Source organism: Neovison vison, chromosome 11 (genome assembly GCF_020171115.1).
Source record: "Neovison vison isolate M4711 chromosome 11, ASM_NN_V1, whole genome shotgun sequence".
NCBI lineage: Eukaryota > Metazoa > Chordata > Mammalia > Carnivora > Mustelidae > Neogale > Neogale vison.
Window position 1 is genome coordinate 134291936 of NC_058101.1, and position 8914 is coordinate 134300849.

Genomic DNA, 8914 nt, shown 5'->3' on the forward strand with positions numbered 1-8914 from the left:
GACAGACAGACACACACACGTACAGCATCCAAATCGGTCAAGAAGAAATAAAACTCTCCCTATTTTCAGATGACAAGATACTATGTATAGAAAACTGTTAAGAGAGTCTGGGTGGCTCAGTTGGTTAAACGACTGCCTTTGGCTCAGGTCATGATCCTGGGTCCTGGGATCAAGTCCTGCATCAGTCTCCCCGCTTTGCAGGAAACCTGCTTCTCTCTCTGTCTGCTGCTCACCCCTGCTTGTGCTTGCTCTCTCCCTCTCTCTGTGTCAAACAAATAAATAAATAATCTTTTTAAATAAATAAATAAAAAGAAAGAAAACCGTAAAGACTCCACCAAAAAAAAACTACTTGAGGGCACCTGGGTAGCTTAGTAGGTTGAGCCTCTGCCTTTGGCTCGGGTCATGATCTCAGGGTCCTGGGATCAAGCCCCGCATTGGGCTCCCTGCTCAGCGGGGAGCCTACTTCCTCTCCCACTCCTCCTGCTTGTCTGTCTCTCTCTGTAAAATAAATCAATAAATTCTCCAAAAAAAAAAAAAAGCTTAAAAAAAAAAACTACTTGAGCTGATAAATGAATTCAGGAAAGTCACAGGATACAAAATCAATATACAGAAATCCACTGCATTTCTACTAACTACTAATGAAGTACCAAAAAGAGAAATTAAGAGAACAATCCCATTTACAATTGCACCAAAAAGAATAAAATATCTAGGCATAAATTTAACCAAGGAGGAAAAACACCTCTGCTCTGAAAACTATAAAATCTTTTTTAAATATTTTATTTATTTATTCGAGAGAGAAAGGGAAAGTGAGCAAGCAGGGGGAAGGTCAGAAAGAGGGAGAAATAGACTCCCCTCTGAGCAGGGAGCCCAACATGAGGCTCAACCCTAGGACTGTGAAATCATGACCTGGGCTAAAGACAAATGCTTAACCAACCAAGCCACCCAGGCGTCACAGAAAACTACAAAATCCTGATGAAAGAAAGTGAAGATGCAAGCAAACGGAAAGATATTCCATGTTCATGGATTGTGAGAATAAATATTGTTAAAATGTTCTTACTACCCAAAGAAATCTACAGATTTAATGCAATACCTATCAAAATACCAACACCATTTTTCAGAGAACTAAAACAAATAATTCTAAAATTTGTATGAAACCACAAAGGACCCCAAATAGCCAAATAAATCTTGAAAAAGAATAACAAAACTGGAAGTATTACAATCCCAGATTCCAAGATATACTACAAAGCTCTAATAATCAAAACAGCATGGTTCTGGCAGAAAAAGAGACACATAGATCAATAAAACAGGCTAGAGAGTTCAGAAATAAACCCTATTTATATGGTCAATTAGAATTTAATAAAAGAGGCAAGAATATGCACTGGGGCACACCTAAGTGGCTCAGTTGGTTAAGCATCCATCTTCAGCTCTGGTTGTAATCCCAGGGTCTTAGAATGGAGTCCTGCATTGATTGGGCTCCTTGTTCAGTGGGGAGTCTGCTTCTTCCTCTGCCTGCTGATCCTCCTGCTTGGGCACTCTGTCTCTCTGACAAATAAATAAATGAAATCTTTTTAAAAAGAGAGAAAAAAAAAGGATATGTATTGGGAAAAAGATAGTCTCTTCAACAAATGGTGTTGGAAATACTGAATAGCTACATGCAGAAGAAAGAACGTGGACCACTTTCTTACACCATATACAAAAAGAAACTCAAAATAGATTAAAGACCTAAACATGAGACCTAAAACCACAAAAATCCTAGAAAAGAGCGCAGACAATAATGTCTCTGACATTGGTTATAACAACATTTTTCTAGATGTCTCCTGAGGCAAGGGTGGGAAATAAAAGCAAAAATAAACTATTGGGACTACACCAAAATAAAAAGTTTCTGCACAGCAATGGAGACAATCAAAAAACTGAAAGACAACCAGTTAAATAGGAGAAGACATTTGCAAATGACGTACTGGATGAGGAGTTAGTATCTAAAATATATAAAGAACTTATACAACTCAACACCAAAAACACCCACAAATAATTCAATTAAAAATGGGCAGAAGACATGAACAGACATTTCTCCAAATAAGCAGACAAATGTAAATCAAACCCATGATGAGATATTACTTCACTCCTGTCAGAATGGCTAAAATCAAAACTACAAGAAACAAGTGTTGATAAAGATGTGGAGAAAAAAAAGAACCCCAGTATACTGTTGGTTGGAAAACAAACTTCTGCAACCATTGTGGAAAATAGTATGAAGGTTCCTCAAGAAATTAAAAATAGAAAAAAATATTAAAAACAGAACTACCCTAAGATATAGTAATTCCACTATTGGTTATTTCCTGAAAGAACAGAAAAACACTAATTTAAAAAGATACATACACTCCTACATTTATTGCAGCATTATTTACAATGGCCAAATAATAGGAATAGCCTATATGTCTATCAATAAATGAATGGATAAAGATATGAGGTGTGTGTTTGTGTGTGTGTGTTTGTGTGTGTATACATATATACAAACACACACAGTGGAATATAAATATATGTTTATACATATATACATGTATATATGTATATATATACACACAATGGAATGTATGTATATACATACATGTATATATGTGTATATATAATACACACACAATGGAATATATATGTGTATATATGTGTGTGTATATAAATATAAATACACAGTGGAATATTACTCATCCCCCAAAAAGGAATGAAATCTTCACATTTGCAACAACATGGATGAACCTAGATGGTCTAAATCTAAGTGAAATGAGTCCAAGAAACACAAATACCATGTGATTTCACTCTTATGAAAAATTTAAGAAACAAAAGAGTAAAGAGAAAAAGAGAAAGAGAGAGGCAAACCAAGAAAGAGACTCTACTATAGAGAACAGACTAATGGTTACCAGAGGGGAGGTAGGTGATGGATTGGTGGAATAGGTGAAGGGGATTAAGAGTGCACTAGTGACAAGCACTGAATAATGTACAAAATTATTAAATCACTATATTGCACACCTGAAACAAATATGATACTGCACTGTTAATTATACTGAAATTAAAAACTTAAAGAAACAAATTGTATATTTTATATTGTCAGTACTAATAAATATATTCTAATCAGAATATTCTTATGAAGATAAGTATATGAGTAAGCCAGAAATTGATATTCATTAGTTATCATAATTTTATGGTATTGTTACTTTAAAAAATGTGTGAATTAAAACTAAATTAAAAATGGAACATGAAAACTAAAGAAGCAGTGACATATATAATGAGAAAAATGTTATATGTATATTAAAAATAGAGGAACAGAAATATTGAGACATAAGAGGGCTTTAAGCAATCCAGAGTGACTCTGCATGTCAGATTTAGTACTTTCTTGTTTACGTCTCTGAGTATCTTTTGAAATAGAATTAGCTGTAGGTAACAGCCAGCTTACTGGAGAGTTAGAATTGTTGGGGAGAAATGTTACCATTTTGGCACAAACAATGGATAAATTAAAAGATCTAACATAACTTTCTGGATATTTTTCTGTGAATTAGAAATTGATAAAAATTAAAATGAGCATTTTGTTTCACTTACTGGGAACACCTTGTTTTTCTTATTCAATTGAGTATATTGTGCCAATATAAAGGATCAACTAGACCTCAAGCAGAGCTATTTTGAAATAAATTTACAAGAATAAGGTTATTCTCATTCAGAAACAAAGACACTGTACTTACTGCCCTGACATGCCTTGAACATGTTTAATTTTTCATCATTGGCAAACACAAAACAAAAACAAATCCTTGTTAAATACTACAAGCATAAAAACAAAGATAAATATACCTAAAAAAACTTTCAAAAGCAAAAAATGGAATATTTCAAATATCAGGCTGAATGAACAGGGAAAAGAAAAGAATGTCTTTGTAATAAATGATGTCATAACAACAGAAATATGTTTATGGAAAAAAAGATGTGGAGAAAAAAAAGATCCCCAGTATACTGTTGGTGGGAAAACAAACTGCTGCAACCATTGTGGAAAATAGTATGAAGACTATTATGTCTAGAAACAAAATTTAATGTGAGGTGGCTTGTAGACCTATGTATAAAAGCTAAAGCTATACTGCTTCCTGACAAAGTGTAAGAGAATATCTTTATAACTGGACATTTTCATATTCAAAATTTCAATAGGAGGACGGGCTTTTAAGAAAATCAACTAATCCTAAGAATTTGCTGTTCTCCTCTCCCAAATTAAAAACACTAAGATCTACTATAACATGGGACTAGGATGGACATCACAGATAAAATGAGAAATTATACCTGGACTGTATTCTGAAGCAGGAAAAATCCAGCAACTACAGATATGGTTGAAATTCAACACAGGCAAAGAAATGGACCCTTCAAAAGTACATGGACAGGGCATTTGGATGGCTCAGTTGGTTAAGTATCCAACTCTTGATTTCAGCTCAGGTCATGATCTCGGGGTCCTGGGGCAGAGTTCCACAATTGGCTCCACAGTGAGTGTGGAACCTGCTTAGGATTCTCTTTCTCCCTCTCCCTCTGCCCTTCCCCTGCTCACACACTGTCTCTCTCTCTCTCTCTTAAAAAAATAAAAATAAAACAAATAAAATAAATACATGGACATCTCCTTCCATTAAAACCTCCAAACAGAGGAATAGAACCCAGGATTGATTGAGAAGAGTGGAAGATGCATATGAAAGAAAAAATAACTTCAGAAACTATAACAATTTCCCATAGCATTTGTCCACAGCATGCCAGTCATTTACGATTCCACTACCTTTCTATTCTGCTTTCTATCTCGAGGTACCAGGAAACCCACAAATTACACTTTCTAGACTCCTTCATGCTGTATTAGTTGCTACATAGAATGCTATATAGAATATATAGCTATATAGGATATATAGAAATTATATTCTAATTTCAGTAGAAAACACCAGAAGAAAGGAGTGAGATGCAGAAACTGCTCTTCTTTCTTCTTCCAGTTGTGTCTGCAGCCATGCTGTCAGCAGCATGTGGCCTGAGATTTGAGCAGCCTTTGAAGTGACCACAATGTCAGTAATTTAGACAGTGGTGAACTCCCATCAAAGAACCGCTCGTGGACTCTGGTTTCCCCACTACCTTCTTTTATATCCAAACAAGAGAAAAGAAAGCTTTTAAGAATTATTAGTATCAGGGATACATCAACTTCTCTCTTCCTCCAACCATACCAAAATTTTTAACAAATTCCCTATAATTTTTTGCAGTATTTACAAAAGTTTTTGTTTTCTGGCATGAATGATGAGTGATACACTAGGGGTCTTTTATGAAAGGTTACTTTTGCATATTTGGGAGAAGAAAGGATAGCACTATTTCAGCTAACTATTAAAGAGACACCATTAATACACTAGAGTGGGGAGAGGGAATAACTCAGCACACCAGTGACAGCTCTACTTTTATCTTCATCACAAAAAACTCTTTATTTACTTTCCATTTTTAGGTGAGGTGGGAAAAGGATCACAGTGGAAGAAATGTTCAATTGCTGATGGAAAAAATTCCAATAACCATTGCTGTTCAGTTTCCTTACCTTTAAAATAAGTATAACACTAAAAACTTCATGGAGTTCTTATGAAATTTAAATACACAAATGAAAATAAGGTACTTAGTTCAGGTACTAAAATATAGAAAGAAATAGTATTATTAGAATAGAAGTCAAAGCAGTAGTTTTGGGTGATAGCCAGATTTCTGACCTAGTAACTATAAGATAATAAATGGATGTGGTTTTAAGCTACTACATTTACAATTTCTTACACAAATCACTAACAACTTCCTATCTGGTTAACATGAAATCATACTGTACTTGCAAGTTTACAATCCATTTTTTAGTATAAACAAAATTTCCTTTGAAAACACACCTTTATTTATTTTTTATTATGTTCAGTTAGCCACTGTATAGTACAAAAATTAGTTTTTGATCTAATGTTCAATGATTCATTAGTTAAGTATAAAACCCAATGCTTATATCATTTCACTTCACTGAATCCTCATTATGCTCAAGAAAATGTCTCTAGTTCTTAAATGCCTAATATGATATGATAATACAATATCAAGCTCAGATCAAAGATTCTGTAAATGATGCTCCATATCCCATTCATAGCTCTATGACAGGTGCTTCAAATTCTGATCTTTAGATTCTTTCTTAGTTTAGAAGACACGTCACAAATTGGTAGCTTGTTTGGCAACTCCTAGCCAAGGATCTGATTTTTTTCTGTTAAGCAGAAAGTTTTAGAATATTTTAAAAACTTTAATGCCTTTGCAATGGCCACAGTCACCAAACTGTTGAAAGAACCAAGATGTCCTTCAACAGATGAATGGACAAAGAAGATATGGTCCATATATACAATAGAATATGATGCCTCTATGAGAGAGGATGAATACCCAACTTCTTATCAACATGGACGGGACTGGAGAAGATTATGCTGAGTGAAATAAGTCAAGCAGAGAGAGTCAATTATCATATGGTTTCAATTACTTGTGGAGCATAAGGAATAACATGGAAGACATTGGGAGATGGAGAGTTGAGCGAAATTGGTGAAGATGGAGAGATGGGAGAAGTGAGTTGGGGAAAATCAGAGAGGGAAACAAACCATGAGAGACCATGGACTCAGAAACAAACTGAGGGTTTTGGAAGGGGTGAGAGAGTGAGCCTGGTGGTGGGTATTTTGGAGGGCATGTATTTCATGGAACACTGGATGTGGTGCATAAACAATGAATTTTGGAACACTGAAAAAAAAATTTTTAAATAAAATTAAAAAAATAAAATTAAAAAAAATTTAAATTTACAAAATGAATAGTAAATCCAATATAGTAAGGGCTTTTGGGGAGAAGATGCCTTGCCTTTACACTACCTTTTTTTTTTAAAACATGTAGAACAATCAGATATATTACTAATAAAAGTTATTAAAATTTAAAAAAAGAAAACTTTAATGCCTTTTAGGGACACCTGGGTGGCTCAATTTATTAAGGTTCTTGACTCTTGATTTTGGCTCAGGTCATGACCTTGAGGTTGTGAGAGTGAACTGCATATGGGGCTCTATGCTCAGCACAGAATCTGTTATCGCTCTCCCTCTGCTCCTCTCTCTCTCTCTCTCTCTCTCAAATAAATAAATAAAATCTTTAAAAAACAATAAAAACTTTACTGCCCTTTGGATAGGGCACACACACACACTGTTCACTCTAGTCCCCATCAATCTCTCTTGTATAAATCCCTTCCCATATTTTTTCCTTACTATCTGACTCTTGAAATAGTTAGATTGTGCTACACCTAGTCAAAAACTTCAAACAACAAATTGAAGTGAAGTTGAGAAAGAATCTAAAATTCAAAGGATTTGAGTAAGAATAAACAGAAATAGCCAGAATATTATAACAAAAAAAAATCAAGAGAAATGATTATTGTCCTAAAGAATTGTATAGCATTGCTTTTGGAGACATATCTTGAAAGAAGTTGCTGTGGCTGATATCGAAAAGGTTACTGTCTATGTTCTCTATGATTCTGATGGACTTCTGTCTCATGTTGAGGTCTTTTATCCATTTCGAGTTTATCTTTGTGTATGGTCTAAGAGATGGTCGAGTTTCATTCTTCTACATACAGCTGTCCAATTTTCCCAACACCATTTATTGAAGAGACTGTCTTTTTTCCACTGTTTATTTTTTGCTGCTTTGTTGAAGATTATTTGACCATAGAGTTGAGAGTCCATATCTGGGAACTTTTGGAACTTCATCAAGATCAAAAGCTTCTGCACAGCAAAGGAAACAGTCAACAAAACAAAGAGGCAACCCATGGAATGGGAGAAGATATTTGCAAATGACAGTAGAGACAAAAGGCTGATATCCAGGATCTATAAAGAACTTCTCAAACTCAACACACACAAAACAGATAATCATGTCAAAAAATGGGCAGAAGACACGAACAGACACTTCTCCAATGAAGACATACAAATGGCTATCAGACACATGAAGAAATGTTCATCATTACTAGCCATTCGGGAGATTCAAATCAAAACCACATTGAGATATCACCTTATACCAGTTAGAATGGCCAAAGTTAGCAAGACAGGAAACAATGTGTGTTGGAGAGGATGTGGAGAAAGGGGAACCCTCTTACACTGTTGGTGGGAATGCAAGTTGGTGCAGCCACTTTGGAAAACACTGTGGAGATTCCTCAAGAAATTAAAAATAGAGCTTCCCTATGACCCTGCCATTGCACTACTGGGTATTTACTCCAAAGATACAGATGTAATGAAAAGAAGGGCCATCTGTACCCCAATGTTTATAGCAGCAATGGCCATGAATGCCAAACTGTGGAAAGAACCAGGATGCCCTTCAACGGATGAATGGATAAGGAAGATGTGGCCCATATACACTATGGAGTATTATGCCTCCATCAGAAAGGATGAATACCCAACTTTTGTAGCAACATGGACGGGACTGGAAGAGATTATGCTGAGTGAAGTAAGTCAAACAGAGAGAGTCAATTATCATATGGTTTCACTTATTTGTGGAGCATAACAAATAACATGGAGGACATAGGGAGATGGAGAGGAGAAGGGAGTTGAGGGAAATTGGAAGGGGAGGTGAACCATGAGAGACAATGGACTCTGAAAAACAATCTGAGGGTTTTGAAGGGGCGGGGAGTGGGAGGTTGAGGGAGCCAGGTGGTGGGTATTAGGGAGGGCACGGATTGCATGGAGCACTGGGTGTGGTGCATAAACAAAGAATTCTGTTACACTGAAAAGAAATTAATGAAAAAAAAAAAGAAAAGGGAAAAAAAAGAATTCTATGGCATTACCAATGATGAATGGTAAAGCTGAAGTTGAAATATACTATACTAAAGTAACAACAGTAAAAACAATTTTCCATCTACCATGTTAGA